The 16,922-nt window shown below is 44.0% G+C and overlaps 2 protein-coding genes across 2 annotated transcripts in view; one reads left to right on the plus strand and one right to left on the minus strand.

The window, feature by feature from the left end:
- LOC27207514 (protein piccolo) overlaps window positions 1-1,435 on the minus strand; it is a 49,441-nt gene extending 48,006 nt beyond the window's left edge. The window contains exons 1-3 of the mRNA XM_044923664.1: window positions 1,365-1,435; window positions 1,119-1,285; window positions 880-1,044 (exon numbers count right to left, since the gene is read on the minus strand). The gene's annotated coding sequence lies outside the window, so the exon portion shown is untranslated. The remainder of the gene's footprint in view (window positions 1-879; window positions 1,045-1,118; window positions 1,286-1,364) is intronic.
- LOC6725133 overlaps window positions 1-16,922 on the plus strand; it is a 63,341-nt gene that overhangs the window by 10,571 nt on the left and 35,848 nt on the right. The gene's annotated exons all lie outside the window — the stretch shown is intronic.

The raw sequence follows: 16,922 nt of genomic DNA on the forward strand, positions 1-16,922 counted from the left end.
AAGGAGAAAGAAAAACTCGTCGTCGGCATGCAGTTGAATGCACGCATTTTGTGGCTCACAGTCTTTGTGGCGAAACTTCGCTCCTTGCAGCCCCCCTGGGCCACTGGGGGGTTAAGCCGTGAGGGAGTGGGCCGGAGGTGGGTTAAGGATGGCAGGATGGGCATTTGATTGCAAGTTTGTGTGCTTTACTTTTTGGCCAGGCCAAAAGACTTTGCGTCAACAGCAGAAACAGGCGGCAGCAGCCAAAAACACTCGACAAGCGACAGGCGGCAACAAAGCAAATTTTGTTAGTGGCTTTTGCTGGCCTCTGGCTGCTGGCTAATGCACTGAGAGAAAGCCTCGCTCTATATGCATTTAAATGGAAATCAATCGTTCATACAGAATCATATAATGAAATAATTAAAGAAAAATAAATGACAACAATATAACTACCCCTCTTGTAAATTCAACAAATAATGTGACTTTTAACATGTTTCGCATTCGAATTTCGCCCAGTGCAGCCGCTCTCCTTGTGGCTTTCCTTTGGGCCCAGCTGCGTGAATGCCACTGCATTGTTCGGCACTTATTTCTGGCTTTTGTAAATAGTATTTGCATTTCATTTTCTGGTCGTGTCCTGGCCGAGTCCTTCCGCCTCCTTCGTCGCTCTGTTTTCGCCGTGCTAGTTAGCGACTTTTCGCTGCACTTTAAATGTCATTTGTTTGCCGTTTCGGTGCGGCTGCCTTTAAGTAAATTAGTGACCCCCTTTTCGGCGCCCCTGCATCGCCCATTGTGTTTATCCAGGCGCATTTCTTTTTGTGCAGCGAGACGTACCCCTACCCCTACTTCTACCCCTTCTCCAGCATCAACCCATCACCAAAAACATTCACCCACTTCACTTACCCCGATCCCGCTGGACGCTTCCTTCGTCTCGACATCGCTGACGATGGCCTTTGTTTCACCCGGTCGCACAGTAGTTGAAATTTGTCGTAACAAGATTTGCTTTTGATTTGGACTCGCGTCCAACGTCTCCATTTCCCGACTCTTTTGCATCTCCCACTTGCGGCACTGAAAGAAAAGAGTTAAAACATAGTAACTACCAATTTTGGGACAAAATAAAAGCTAATTTGCAACATAAATACATGCGTGAAAAGGTAAACAAGCAAGCACGCGGTTTGTGGTTATAACCGTTAACTTTACGCGTCGCTTCGCTTCCTTCTTGTTGGCTCTCTTTGTCTCTCCGTTTTGTTGCATCAGACGCGCGCCAACTGAACTTCATATTTCCACTTGAGCACTTATGTTTTTGGCACTTTAAAGATAAAAAGTATTAGTTTATTGGAAACATACTTAGTGAAACAGTTGAAATACACGCGGTTTACCGTTTTTACCATTAACTTTATTATTTACTATGCACTTTGCATCCGCGTCCTACAATCGCAAATCTCAGAATGGCGCCATTTTTCTCTCTCTCTCTCGCTGTTACGTTCGCTCAGCCTAACATTCGATCTCTTCTGTTAAGTGAATAGCATGAGAGAGAGGCGCAAATGTTAAGTTAACAGCTGGTATTTTTAAGTACAGTGAACTTCGCTGTAAGCGTACTGCTAAAATAGTTTATAGCCATAGCTCCAAACAAAAAAGATAGCCGATTGAGCCAGTGCATATTTTTCCCTGTGCATACCCGCCCCCTTAATGCCGCCCACTTGGCATGGTGAGCGCGTGCAACATTTTTGCGTAAACAAGTTTCTTTGTGCAGCGAAATGGGAACGGCGACAGGAGCAGTGAGGCAGCGGGGGGCAGTGGCAAGGAATCCCAATTGCAGGCCTGCCGAGCCACTTGAGCCAATTAGGATTTATGGCCCAGCGGGCTGTCCTTTTGCTCCGACCAAGAGCAGCCGCCACACCCCACCTGCCCCCAAGGACTGTTTACATGCCCACTTTTGTGGTCACGATTATCACTGTTTGTGACAGTTGTTGGACAGCCGACGAAGGCCACAGGGAAGTTAAAATGACGGGGTGTTTGGCCAAATTGAAGCCAGGATCAGTGACTTTGTTAGCAGAACAAGGCAGCAATTAGTTATGTACATAACAATACTGATTCAAGTTTATGCACATTATAAGTCTAAGTAATAGTATGAAAACGATCATGTACATATGTACATAACAATGGTACAGGCAGCCAAGTTAAGGCAATCCCCTTCAATTTGGCCATAACCTCGAGCGTTTTCTTCTCCTGCCAGCATCTATCAACGCGAATGGCGAAAGCCCCACGGATTCCAGTGCGGATATATATCATATTAGCCCATCTGCGCCACTGCAAATCCCATTGGAATCGAAATATGTATGCACATATATTCAGCTTTATACATATGCAAGCGAGTACACCATATATCTTTATCTGCCACACACGGCGCGGCGGAGCAGCGAAACATTTCAGCGTCAGTTTTTATCTACGATGATGCATAAAGCGCCACAAAACATTCCCTTACCAGCCGAAATCCCGAAATCCCAGCCCCAACTCACCCTTTTTCCAGTCGACTGCTTTATTATGCTAAAAACTGTGGAGCTAAAGTGTGTTATATGGCATAATCCACTAACGAAAATTGAGCACGAATTTATTATGTTTTCGCATCTTTTTTTCGTTTTTTTTTTTCCTGCCTAAACAAAATGCCAGTGTGTGCGTGGGTGTGGGTGTGCCAGACACTAACACACACACACACACTCATACATAATGAATTATGCAAGACATTCATGGCCCCACACACACTCGGAAATACTTTTAGCCCTATCAATAATTCAAACCAAACCCAACGAAACAAATAAAACCAAAAAACCAAAAGCGGCGAAAAAGCGATAGCGATAGCCTAAAAAGAGAGAGAGAAAAAAAGAGAAGACTAAACAAACGAGAGCAGAAAGCTGCCGACTTGATGAATTATAGAAGTAAATCTGAATTGAAATATAACTGAACCGAACTGTATATGTGCATAACTTCTCTATAAATACTAGTATGTGCATATTTGGACATCACCTGAGCTGGGAAATGGAGATGACCGCGGTTTTTGCTATCGTGACTGGAAGCGATATCTGAAACAATAAATAGATGCATTCATAATTCAAAATCATAACGTTAAACGTACAAATTTTGAGATTGCAAGAGAAAAGGCACATCTAGCAGATATTCCAAGCTCAGAAAAAAGAATCCCAGAGATTGACAAATTCGATGCCAATCGATAGTCACGCGCTCATCCCGATGATTTGGCCAAATTTATAGCACAACTTGTATCTGTATATCTTTATATCTTTCTTTTGTGCGGCGTTATTACGAGCAAATGAAATGCACGCCATATGAACTGTAATATATCATCGAAGGCAGTCAGACAAACTGGATGGATGATGGGGCAGGAAAAGTTGGGGCGAGGCCAGGTAAATTGGCCTATATAAATAAATAGATTTATTGCCGCACTCGTTTCGTGATTGTCTGTGTGTGTGTGTGTGTTTGTGGTAATTTATGCCGGCCAAGGAACATTTGAATTAATTTGTTGGCTTTATCAATAGTTCTTATGCACGCTCCCTCCACCATTCAACTTCAACTTCTTTGCTAATAAGCTTTCAACTTAAAGCTGCAACAACTTATCGCCGACTTTTGTTGCACGTTCGCCAGTCATATATGTATGTATGTGTATGTAGGTATTCCGGAATGGAGCCAAGTCTTAAGTAGTTTGCCGGCTTTTCTTGCCAATCTCGAGTTGCTTTTAGCTAACAAAAACTAACCGAAGAACTGAGATCACGAGCCACAGACTAGAAAAGTGGCGTTTGTGCGGTGACTGACAAAGTACTTTTACTTAAAGTGCATTTCTACTTCCACCATTTCACTCCTTCTCTGTTCCTTTTTTCTTTCTTTTTTTGAAGAGAGCTCACAAAGTGGCGCGAAAGAAAGAGATTTTCGCGAAAGAATGGCCAAACAAAGGCCGAGAAAATCAAATATTTCCAACACGACTTTCAAGCGCCTCACCTTTCCAGGTGAATACCACGTTTAACTTTGTGCGGCTTTCATAGAGGCTATAAACACTTGTGCTAACTTCTTTAAGTACGAAGATTGGATGAGAGATTTACGGGCATATTGCACACTTCACTGTAGTTACTAGGGTATATAATATAATTCCTTGAAAAGCAATATAAACATATTGAAATGCCTATCCTACGCCCGATCGCAACTTTTCCTAATTGAATTAGAAGCAAACTTCCCCTTTCGATCAATGATTGCGATGCCATCGGATTACGTAAGTTAAGACCGCCCAGTCGTAATTCAATTACGTATCCGTTACGCCGCTCCATTCACCATTCCACGGCCGTGAGTTACGAATTAAGCTACTTGAACAATAATTGACTTCAACAAACTGCATTTGTTGCGCATTTATCTTGAGGCATCCGCGCTGCGCTCTAACTATTTGCACAATGCTGCCTGCTTTTCGGGTGGCTGACTGGGTGGCTCATTGGTTGGTGGAGCCCTAAAACCCCACAAAACCACTCAGGCCAACCCTCAGCATCCCCAACCCCTTTCCCCCTTTCCAATGAAAGCCGCTGCCGAAGAGCCGCAGAAGATGTAAAATACGGCACGAGAAAAATAAAAGAAATAATAAGAGTTAACTTGAACGCGAAAGGGGTGCTGAGGGGAAGTCTGAAGTGCATGGGGTTTTTGTTTACACATCATGGGAAAGCGAGCCCCCTTTGCGACGCCCCTGCCAGCCATCCTGTTGCATCTCGAGCAAGAAACTGCGGTTGCTGCCGCCGTAACACACGAGTGCTGCGAGTGCACTGAGAGAATCGGAAATGCATCGATTGAATTAGCTTACTAGCAAATTCCTTTGCCATTATATGTACTTCCACGTTTATTTTTCTCAGTGCACCCCAGCTTGGAGTCCATCAAATTGCAATATCCGCGACAGCGACAGCGACATCGACATTAAGCCCCTCACATCGATATCGCCTGCCAGTCCTTTTTGTCTCTTCCTCTGCCACCGCGTGCCACGCCCCCTTTGAGGGCAAGATTAATGCATTTTAGCCGAGGCAGCAAGAGTCTTACTTTGGCGCGCCGGCTGGAAAAGCGAGCATCTTAATACTCTGGTTACACTTCAAAATGAGCAGCGCCCGCTTTAGCCCCTTTTCCGCAGATTGACTTTTCCGAATACGCTTTCCCCGCGATTTTCCCCCATTTTCCCCCCTTCTTCCATAGATTTACCTGACTTGCTTTGCATATCGATGGCACTAACTTGCTGCCTGCGGAGCACTTGCGAACAAAGTATCGCATGGAGATTGATGGGCGGCCTGCTCATTGATCAGGCTTAAATAGTTTTAAATTGCGGCCTTCGGCGAATTCCCCCTCCCCCCCCCAGCCCTCACCCCTTGCCAACCTATTTATCCCGATCAGTTTTTCGCTAATTGGCTTGGTGTACTGTAGCAATTTGTAAAGTTTTGCCAGGATTATGAGCTGCTTGTGGCCGATTCTTAATCAACTCAACTTGCAATAATTACTATAGTTAACTGTACAGAGATTAGTGGATTAGTGCCGCCTTTAGATTTATACCAATATTTAAGCCCGCCTCGTTGCTTCTGGCTTAAAATGATTGAGATTTAGCTGCGGACCATTTTTTAAATGAGTCGTGTGTTCGAATGACATTAATACCAATTTTCGTACTGAGCAATCCATTCGAAAACAATTTGGCCGACAGGCCACAAGCGCCACTCGAGAAAACTTTTAAAAATCACTTTTGCAGAGCAAAAAAAGAAAAAAAGTGACCAAACAATTTCCATTAGTGCAGGAGAGTAGGTTAAATAATTGATTAAAAAGCCTGTTGATGTGGCGCAAAAATGTCGGAGTGACAAAGTTGCAATTAAATTAACATTTACATCGAAGCCAGCACAAAAAACAAAAAGCACACACACACACATGCAGCAGATTGTTGTCACACATTTTGTGCGCACGCAAAACTAATTGAATTATATTTAATTAATGTCACACAACAATGCATGCAAGAAAAAAAGGGGTAAAAAAAAGGAAAACGGTTGGAGAAGTGAGTGAAAGACTCTGGGATTGCAGCGAATTTCTTGCATTTGACAAAAACTAACTCGCTAGCACGTGGATAATTTTAATTTTCTTTACCTACACACACACACACACACACACACTGGCAGCGGGAGAAAGCATTTCCCTCGCATGACTCAAACTTTCGCTGAAATTGTTTTGCTAACGACAACAACGAAGTAGCGGCAACATCAAACTCAGCCAGACTGCACCAGTTGCAGCTATAAATCTTAGCATACCGCAGGGCGCCCAGCGCCAAGGAACTTTCCCGCTTTTCCGCCCACCGCCCCCCCTTCCAGCCGCCCCTTCCCACCGAGTGCCACAATGTGGCTTAAGCAATTTGTGCAGCAATAACAAACCTACACAGCGAGAAACATCAATACAGCTTGGTATTTGTGTTTGTGTTCTTTTGATTTATTTGTTTATTTCGTTTTGAACGAAAGTTGTTAGCCGCACATATTTTACATTTTTTTTTTTTTTTTTTACACACTTATACCCTCGCTTTTCTCTCGGTGTGCCGCGCACAGTACGTGCTAAAAGTATGTGCACAGGACTCGCATATATAGAAAGCTTCGGCATTAGTTTTTAGTTTTCGCATCACATGACGCTCGGGGGTGTCATATTGAAAAAAAATTGCTTTCAAATTGGGCCAAGCCGAGCAGAAACGTAAAAGGCAAAAAAAAAAATTTAAAAAAAAGGAAAATCGCAAAAAAAGTATGAGCCAAAAAAGGCGAAAAAAAAAAACAAAGCACGGAAATAAAACAAAAAGCAAGGAAACAAATAGCCGCCGGCAGCAGCAACAACTACAAATTTTTGTTTCGAAATTAATTGCAGTGGTTTGCAAAATATAACAAAAAAAAAAAAAGAAGAAAAACCGAGCAAAAGAGAGAGCCATAAAAAAGGAGGAAGAAAAGGCAGGAATCAGAGGCAAGGTTCAGTTTTTGGTAGCCAAAGTTAAACAATTAACTAGGCAGGGACTAGTTTCTGGCCAAAACAAAGCAGAACCGAGCCAAACAACACAAAAACGGCAAATCGGGGCCCAAACGGAGCCAGTCCGAGTGAGATATATGCAGACATGTTGACATGATGATGGGCGTGGCACTGGGGGGGGGCGGGGCACCCTGTGAATGATAGATGGACGAGTGTTAAATGGCTCTGGGGCAGGAAGATTTGCGTGGTGGATTCACTTGCTCCGGGGCAAGATGCCACCACCATGAATGGCATTACACAGATGCATTGCCCCGAAAAATGACAAGACACGACAGCCAGAGCACGAGCATCTGGGCATATATGGGATTAATAGAGATTTTCTCTTTTTTTTTTTGTCTCTGTGCAACACTGCGTATACGCAATGTTATCTCTAGTTTATAGCCTTGCAGTCACTTCGATTGAGCAGGCACTCATCAATTAGCGTGCAATTTGAAAGTCCCAATTGTTGACGAAAAGGATGTTTACTGTACCTGCACCATACCTGTATGCCATATTAAATGGCATGTTTATTGAAGTCGCTGCATGTTTAATGAATTGCAAACACATGTGGCATATGGACTGTGCGCCGCCCTTCAAATAAATGTACACTTTCATGAATGCTACTCGAATATGTATATATATATATGTATATGTACATCAGCAGGCAGTGTATTTGCAGCGGCATACGTTGTGCAAATACGTAATAGTTGGCGCCAAATGAAAACATCAAGGTGGCCAGCCAGCCCAATCGACAATCGCACATCGACGCCATCGCCAGTGGCACACAATTACGTCAATCGCGAAAATTACGGCAAAGGCTCGCTGCGCCTCGGGTGTTCCGTATTCAATATTCAGTTTGATTACACATAAATGTGCTTGAATCAAATGAAATTAAAATTCATTTCATACCCGATTCTGTCAATATTGCCCTGCTGTCTGCCGTTCGCATTGTTCATTGGGAACAACATTCGAAACAATTGAATCGAAAATTATTCAGATCTAACCGATTGCTCGGGCGGAGTGCACTCGAATTAAATGTGTTATTTGCACAATTCAGGTTGCAACTCATTTACGCGTTTTTTCATTTACACGCTTGCACAACGCTGCGTATACTTAATCTATATTGCACTTGCTGCCCGAGCGACTCTATTCATCAAAATAATATTTTCTTAACCGGATTTTATTAACGTCCATCAGCATCACTTAGACTTGGCAAACATGGGCCACATATTAAAACGTTCCATCAAAAGTTGGCTTGACTAGTTGGCCACAGAAGAGGCCGTCGGCATTTGTCAATTGGCAGGCGACAGAGACGGCCTCCGGCCACGCCCACTTCGCACTATATAAATTAATCAATTACAGACACACACATACACTCACACACACACACATGTGTGTGTGCCGCAGAGCAATAACATTTGCGATCCTTGCGAAAGGACGAACAAGGAGGAGAGCCATCAAACGGTGCAGCTCAGCTGTCAATTGGAGTTGTCGTTGCCATGACAGACGATTGCACAAACACAGCGGACACAGATACGCACACATATATGGCGAGCACTCACACAGATACTCACACAGACAAGCGGCTGTCAAGTGTATCCGGATGGTTCGCCTTTGGCTGTTTGTTGTGTGCTCGTCTATAAATCATGTTAATTACGTTATAGCAAATAATTTTCCTGCATTTCGACCCGCACACGGAGGACATGTCTTGCATAGACAGATTGTCGCTGGAATGGCGATCCACTGAACCACGGAACCACCCATCGAACCACCCGCTGGGCTTGCCTGCTCCCATTCGCCCGTTTTTGCCATGTAAAATGCATCACTTATTTGCTCGCGCTGCCATGCGGCTTTCAATATTTGTGGTCCATCGAATCATCCAGCCATTCGAACGGGCAAACAGCCCAACAGCCCAACACCCAAACACCCAGCGAACCACTCAACCATCCAATCAATCGAGGAGCGCGATGGAAACCCAATGATGACCGCTTCGAAACGCCGATAAAGATCTTCTTTGTTTTATTTCAATGGCTTCACGGGACTCCAGATCCTTTGACGAGGCTCATATACGTATGCTCTGATTTACGAAGACTGAATGAGGCAGCGGGAATTCTTAGTATTTTAATTAAAGTTTAAACTTTATTAGCTTAGCAAATTATGGAAGTAAGCAACATAAATTTAATTCAATTTAATTTAGTTTAGTTTGTCTAAGGATAAGTGGTAAGTGGATAGTTTTCAAGCTCATCTTGTTCAAGAAAACGATGAGCTGTGAAAATTCGGGACAAGTTTCTATTTTGGGACAATGGATGAGATGTTGCAACTTTAAGCAGCTGAAGTGGCAGCACTTGATGAGAAAAAAGCAGTTTCCTAACATGATTCCGTTGCCCCTTTCTTTATTATTCTTTTTTTGTTTGCGGCTAACAGGCAAGAAGTGGGCTTGGCTTAGTTTCTCCGAAAACGGCCGCCAGTCCAGATATCCGGCACACAAATGCGAGACAATGGGCGATAGGCATCTTCAGTAACCTCATCATCGCCATGGGCTTCAGTAGCGTGTCCATTGTCATCTGCCCATTGAGGGTCAGACTGTTTCGGATTCGGTTTCGGTTGCGCTTCCTGGGAAAGTGTCAGTCCAATAAAATGGCCAGCTACACGGCAAGAAATCAGTGAAGGTATTACTAGCTGTGTCATATTTTAAGCAACTGTATCCCCCATAAATTTACAACTTTTTTGCCATAAATTTCTCTCTGTGCTTGATATCGTTACGGTCCTGCATATGTGGCTAATCCTGAGCCGTATCCTCAAACATTTGTGTCCTGCCGGAAGAATAAGTATGGCAATTGTAAGGTCAACTTTCGTGCTAGATGGGCCTCATCTAATGCAGTGGAAAAATGATTTGACTGGGAGGCTTCCGTTTTTGCGGTGGCCTTTCGACTTTCGGTCCACTCATGCCCATTGTGTGTGTGTGTGTGTGTGTGTTTGTGTGTGCTTGTGGAAATTTATGATTTTCCGAGTGACTTTGAAAATCAGGCAGCCGGCAGCAGCAGCATGAGCATCTTTTGGCCTTTTCACTTGGACTTGGGCTTCTTTTGCTATCCCGTCTCCTCTCGCTTGACATTTCACTTTTGGCGCTCGCCTTGCCGTTTGCCGTTTGCCTTTTCATATTTCGCATTTTATTTAGCAATCCTTTTTTGTCCAGCGACTGACTGACTGACTGACAAACATATTCGCTTTGGCTCGTCTTGTTTGCCGCCGACAAAGGCGGAATAGCGCCAGGAATACCCTTTTGCCAGCGATTTTGCAGTCCTTGCCAAGGATGCGCGCACAAAGGACCTGAAAGCCGAACACGTTCTTCGCCACTGTCCCTGCGTACGTGGTGGCGTATACGTTATTTTTTCGTATTGGGGTCGAAATTCGGCAAGGGCTCTTTTTAAGGGGCTGCGGGCTGCGTTGAGAGGATGGCAAGGCAAGACAACCCCAAATATCCGCACCCCTCGTAAGCTCTTCAATTCTATTCAATCTAGCTGGCACTCACAAGTGCTTAGGGCTGCGTAAGCATCGATAGTTATAGAAACTGGCACATAGTTTCGATAGTTTCGACATTAAAGCAAACACTTGGGTTAAACCACTAATCGAAATGATGTTCAATTAATGCACAACACTTTACTTCACACTTTACAACACTTCAGCACTTCACACCCCCTGCATTTTGACTAACTATTTATTTTTTGGGCAAGTAGAACCACGGGCTAAGCTCCTTTAATCGCAGGGCATTTATCATTCGACTATCTCCGCCTGAAATCGCTTTCTGTTGTGCTTTTAATTATTTTCTTATGCCTCACTTAAGCCACCGCAGCTGCTTTTCCGCAACCCGCAACCCTTTCAAGGCATATTGAGTGCTTTGTAATTTTTGCGGTTTTTAAGCCTTTTCCAGGGCCGCAAGTTTAAAAATAAAGAAAGCGTATCAATAAAGGGGATTTCTTTTGGGGCCAGCCTTTTTCGGGTTGAAAAGCACTACACCCACCGCCTGCCGCCCACAATTTTGCCCATTTTTCTGCTCCTCGGTGACTGTTGTTGTTGTCGCGATTTAATCTTTGGCTGCTGTGGATAATTGCGAGCTTAAGCATGCGCATAAAAGTCATTACGTCGACTGCCGCAGAACGGGCAATTTAGATTTATTCTAATTAGTGGCCCAGCCCCAGCCACCAAGGCAACAAAAACACGTATTTCAAATGCTAATCAGTGATGCTCAAAATGGGGCAAAGGGGAGGAGGGGGCGGCGGCGGCGGGGAAATGAATGAGGGTAAACATTGAAAAATGTCCCATCTTAGGCGATGAAGTTGCTTGGAAAATTAAGTTTCGTCCACGAAAAGAACAAGTGACAGCTGCTGTTGCTAGACAAGGTCCTTGAACAGGGTATTCAGTGTTTCCGAATGGCTGGATCAGCACTTTGGCCAACCGAAAGCAGGGGTACTCGTAATCCACTTGGCATTAGCTTAAGCACGACTTTATTTGCACGTAAGCGGTAGCTGCTAGTCGATTATTGATTTGCTGTGTACTTTCACAAGTAAATCTCCCACATTTCCAATAGGCAGGCAAATTGCCTGACTCCCACGTGTGAATTAGCGCCAAAGCCCACAGCAAATTTATTTTAATTTAAAAGGGGATTCGCGGCAAAGAAAGAGATGGCAGGCGACATTGGACAGAGACGGGGATAAAAGGCTCCTGATGTGCCAACTGCTGTTCTCGATTAGGATTTGTTGTCCTTGATGACTGGGAATTGACGACACAGAATTCTAAAATTGAATCGAAGCCAATGAATAATGCAAACATACAAATCAGTTAATTGATGTATGTATTTAGGCTTAAATCTACAATATACAACAAGTTAAGTCCACAATCTGCAGCAAGTTGGGTGTTATAGTAATAAAGTTTGTTATTGTGGCATAGTGAAACAGAAACCCGAAACAGAACCCAAAACTTCCACCCGGCATCTGCCCTCCCCCACAAAATGAAGCATTATAATAACCTTGCGCTATGGCTAATTTCCTCCCCCTTTTCGGCCAATATCCATTACTATTTTATGGCATCCACCACTCAAGAACCCTATCAACCAATAATTGGCTTTCGAGTAACTTCGGCCCGCCATCGCTGGCGAAAAGTTGGCGAAAGCTTTCGGCGAATGTAAACATTGGGTAGTGTTAGCAAACATTTGGAGCCGCCCGACAACCACTTTGCAACACCAAAACCATCGAACCAACGATCCACCGAACCGACGAACCACCCAAAAAGCCCAAGAAGACTTGGGCCATATTAATTATCCACACAACGCAAACACTTTGTTGCAAAAATTTCCAACGCTGTCTCGGCCATTAAATATTTAACGCCTGCCAAAACACTAATGACAAACACTAAAGCTCGACACTAAATTTGAAATGCTTTAAAATTTTATTTAAGCATCCATTAAGGGGAGTGCGATCGCAAAATAAACGCCATATAAAATCAGGCGGGGCCGAATAAATTCCACGCTTTAAGATTGCGGCCCATTTGTGAGTGTTTGTGTTTGGGTGTTTGAATGTTTGTTGGTCTGAGTGTTTCGCACGCAAGTGTGAGTGCTCTCCTGCCGGTGAGGGAGTCACTATTTTGACGGCGACGATGGGGTCACACTTTGTTTTTATTGCACGTGCTTGCTTTTAACGATTCTCCATTGTTTTCACCCCGCAATCGGACAGCTTGCGGGTTAAAGGTGATGACTGACTGTACCAAGCTACAATATAAAAATATGTAAAAAATTAAGGTAATGCTTTAGTTCGTATTTATAAAGAAGGATACAACACGGTGTATAGGAACTACCAGACTTATAGGGAAAACTCCGCGAATTCTTCAGTTTTCGAAGAAAAGGTTCTTTGCAAACATTGTTGCATACTTACGGGCAGCGAATGTTGAAGGCAGCCAAGTGGAGCATGGTGAAGTGTCTGGGGTATCGGCACGTCGAACTGCTACCCATAGATCTCTTAAAAATTCCCTGCCAAAAGGGAGGAAGTGCGCGGGGGGCAAGGGGGCAAGGATGAAGCGGCAGACAGGAGCTCCGTTTCTGAGCTTTTTCCCATGCCAACACAAGCAGCCAACGACAGCCATACAATTTTAATCACATTAAGTTCGCGCTGTCGAGAGAAAGCAGGGCGAGACTACTTCCTTCTGGCTTCAGTACCTTTCCCCCCCAATCCCCCCCCCCCCCCCCCCCCCCCCCCCTCAGACAGACCCCTCTTGCACACCGCCACTGTGTTTGCTTGTTTGTTTGTAATGAATATTTGCAAGTTGTGCCTTGAGTTTTCAGTGCAAACAAACTTAAAAACTGTAGCGCACTCAAGCAAAATAAATACTTGAGCAACAACAAGGACAGCGCAGCGAAGGCGGCAGCCACGCCCCCCGCCGTCCAACGCCCTCCACTCGTTTCTCGCGTACTTTTTTTCTCGTTTTGCAAAAAATTTATTTGGTTAAGTGACTTTGCAAGCTGCTCATATGTGTACATGTGCGTGTGTGTGTGTGCCACTGTCTGCTCGTGTGTGTGTGTGTGGTAGAGAAATGCGTGTAAGAGAGGAAGTGAGGCTTCATGCATATTGAAACAAAGTGAGTGCTCGCATTGCGTATACGCAGCGTGGCCGCCAAAGCAAATTAAATAAAAATAACCAAAAAATAAGAAAAAATAACCAAGGCAGCAAAAAAATAACGTGGGCGTGGCAACAGCCAATCATTAGCTTAAGGATTGAGCATGGGTTTTACCCATGAAAAATGGACAAAAAATGGGGAAATTCCTGCAGATATTACAGGATTTTATAAATTCAACTGCATGAGTTTCAAATGATACAAATGTTCAGTGATTCACAAGCATTCAGAATCTACGATATCAGCTGGTGACTCTGCTCTGTGTGGCAATCCATGGCAAAGTGAAGATTAATCCACGATGCTTTGCTCTTGATGGCGATTATGCTTGCACTGAATGCGATGCTAATGACACATTCGCAGACCTTGGCACCCAAATCCGAATCCGTATCTGAATGCCGCCGCCCCCGCCAATGGCTACCGCCATTCTGCTGCTCACAAATGCAAATCCGAAATCAAAAGCTCACTTCGGTTTTTGTGACGGGGGTTGCATGCAGGGGAATTGACATGCCGCAACTTGGCGGCAAAAGTACACAATAAATTTGCATGCCACATGCACATTCGTATAGGAGTATGTATGCACACACTCACTCACGCACACTAGCACACAGGCAAGCACACTCTTTTATGAATAGAAATTGTTAGCACACAATAAGCGGCAGACGGAGCGTGAAACGAGTGAACGAAAGACAGAGGCGGCGAAAAGGGGACATATGCATAATGCCTAATAATCCGCATATTGTAATATCTGCATTATACGACCAGCGCAAAGCGAATGTCATTATGTGGCCAAAACGACACACCCGACCGCCCCCCTTTCACCCGGCCACGCCCCCACGAATATTGTGTAAAAATTGCGACTTAATCACGACGCTGCAACACGAGCAATCTGCGATATGCAATCTGCATCTGCAACTGAGGCAAATGCCGCAAGCCAACTGACAAAGTGCCTCAAAATCCAGTTGCTAGCTGCACAGTGGGGCCAGCGATTCAAATGCAACTAATGCGCATGAATTTAATTTTAATATTTAAATTCCAATGTTAATCATTTATTTTTGCCATACTTCAGCATCATCGGATACTTTAGCTATGCAATAATTTTCCAGAAAGTTTTTCTCACTTTGTGAACTACAGTGCGTTACATGCATATCAATGCGCAGCTCGGGCGACGCCTGTTTGGCTGCCACTGTCTGCAAAGTGTCGCTGCCAGTGTGCCCCTCTGCCTTTAACCCTTAACGGCACACCCCTCGCCTTAACCCACCACACACACACACAGCACAGAGTTAACCCACGATTGCCCCTTTGGCAAGGCTCCACGTGGTCGCCAGCGGTGCATTATTTGCGCTCATGTGTGGCCTGTTCCGCTGAAGCCATCGTCTGCTCTTAACCCATAGTCTGGAGTCTGGAGTCTGTAGCCCGTAACCCTTAACCCATACCCTGGCCGGGCTGGCTTTTATGCCCGCAGATTTGGGTTAAAAGTAGCCTCCCTTGTGTATTTAATAGTATTCCACACTCGCCTTCAACTTCTGCCAGCTGCAATTGTAAGTGGGTTGGGGTGGAGAGGGGGTGAGGTATTAGGAGCATAAAAAATAAATAAAAATAAAATAAAACGATGTCGTTTAGTATATTTTCCAGTTTTATGCAACTCTTTTTTCTACCCAGCATTTGCTTGGCATGCATTCAGTGGCCAAAGGATGCTGAAGTCAAAGAATTTCCTCAGCATCAGATACTTTTGTATGCAAATTTCTCAGTTTTCGACTTCGGGCCGAGTTTTGAATTTCTATTTGAGTTATGTAAGCACAATGTGCACACACACACACGCACATGCACAGCCTTTCAAATACCACTCACATTCGCATTCCATTCCCTTTTGGCATTCGCTCCATTCGAGGTAATGGAATTGCAAACCTTCTCAGTTATTTATTTATTTAATCTCTTAAGACTTTAATGGCCCCAGCAAATGCAATTAGATTGCAAAACAAATGGTAGTGGCAAAAAAAAATCTGCTCTGCGAAATTCAAAATGGCGAAAGCAACAAAAGTTTGGGTTATTAATTAGGCGGCATTAAACGGCATTTTGGGGGCCAAGAAAAGTTAGAGAGCCATTTGCAAAGCGTTAGCAACAGCAAGGAATTTTAAATGATTACATATTCCGGCATCAACTGTCATTAGTTGAATGAACAAAGTAAAATGTCTTGTAAATGTCAAAGCAAAAGCAACAAAACGTATGCAATCGATGGCTATGTCCTACGATTTCCGGCCAATTCTGAGCAATTAGAACAATATAAAAACACAGGCAGCAGCAAATGCATGTCATTCGAATTAATTGATCCGCAACAGGCATACTGTTTTTTTTTTTATTACAAATAGGTTGTGCCACAAAATGTTGCTTTTAATTCGATATTTTCATGGCAACCGATTAGAGAAGGCACTGAAAACGAGCTGAGGTCAAAAGGAAACTGAACACTATGGTGTTTCCAATTTTTTTTTGGGACTTGGAGTGAAAGGCTGAAGGTGGCAAGGAAATAGGTTGCAGGCAAAAGCAATTTGCAGTTAATTAGCAGACTAAGAGCCACAAAAGCCATCTAAAACGGGCTGAAAGTGGCAGCTCGGCCGCAACAAAGATGAAATTCTCTCCATGGCCAAAATGGAAACCGGCAATTGTATCGGGCAATGAGGAAACCTTTGCTCGATTGGTTCACAAAAGACAAGTGTAGGGGGCTCAACGCAGGGCATTAATTTCAAGCGATTTCCTTGCACATTCCATTACAAATTTGGGCTAGGAAATTTGCACGAGCTCACATGTAAAATGTGCCCCAGTTTGGGGCACAACACAATGTCAATTTGTCGAACGGGGGGTGGGGATCGAAATGCATTTTACAGGGGCCGTAATGAGCCCAATGGCCGAATGCATCCACCAAATTGACCCCCCAAGCATATGAAGCGGAAAAAACAGACTCGCATCCATCGTCCAGTAAATTATAATTGATGTTGCACTGAGCGAAAAAGTAAAGTGATAGTGTTGGTAAAGGTACTTGATCAAATCTAGATATGTTTCATAAACCGTTTCTTAATACTGTCGATTTCTCGCAGTATAAGTGTGTTAGGCCAGCAGCAGATGCTGTTGGTGAGTTTACAAGCAAACTGATTCGATCTGATTCGGTTGCAATTTTGCCCTACCCCATTGCCCTTCCCTTGCCACCCGTTTCTCTCAGTGTGCGAACGGTGTCAGCTGCTTTT

This window comes from Drosophila simulans, chromosome X, assembly GCF_016746395.2.
Source record: "Drosophila simulans strain w501 chromosome X, Prin_Dsim_3.1, whole genome shotgun sequence".
Lineage (NCBI taxonomy): Eukaryota > Metazoa > Arthropoda > Insecta > Diptera > Drosophilidae > Drosophila > Drosophila simulans.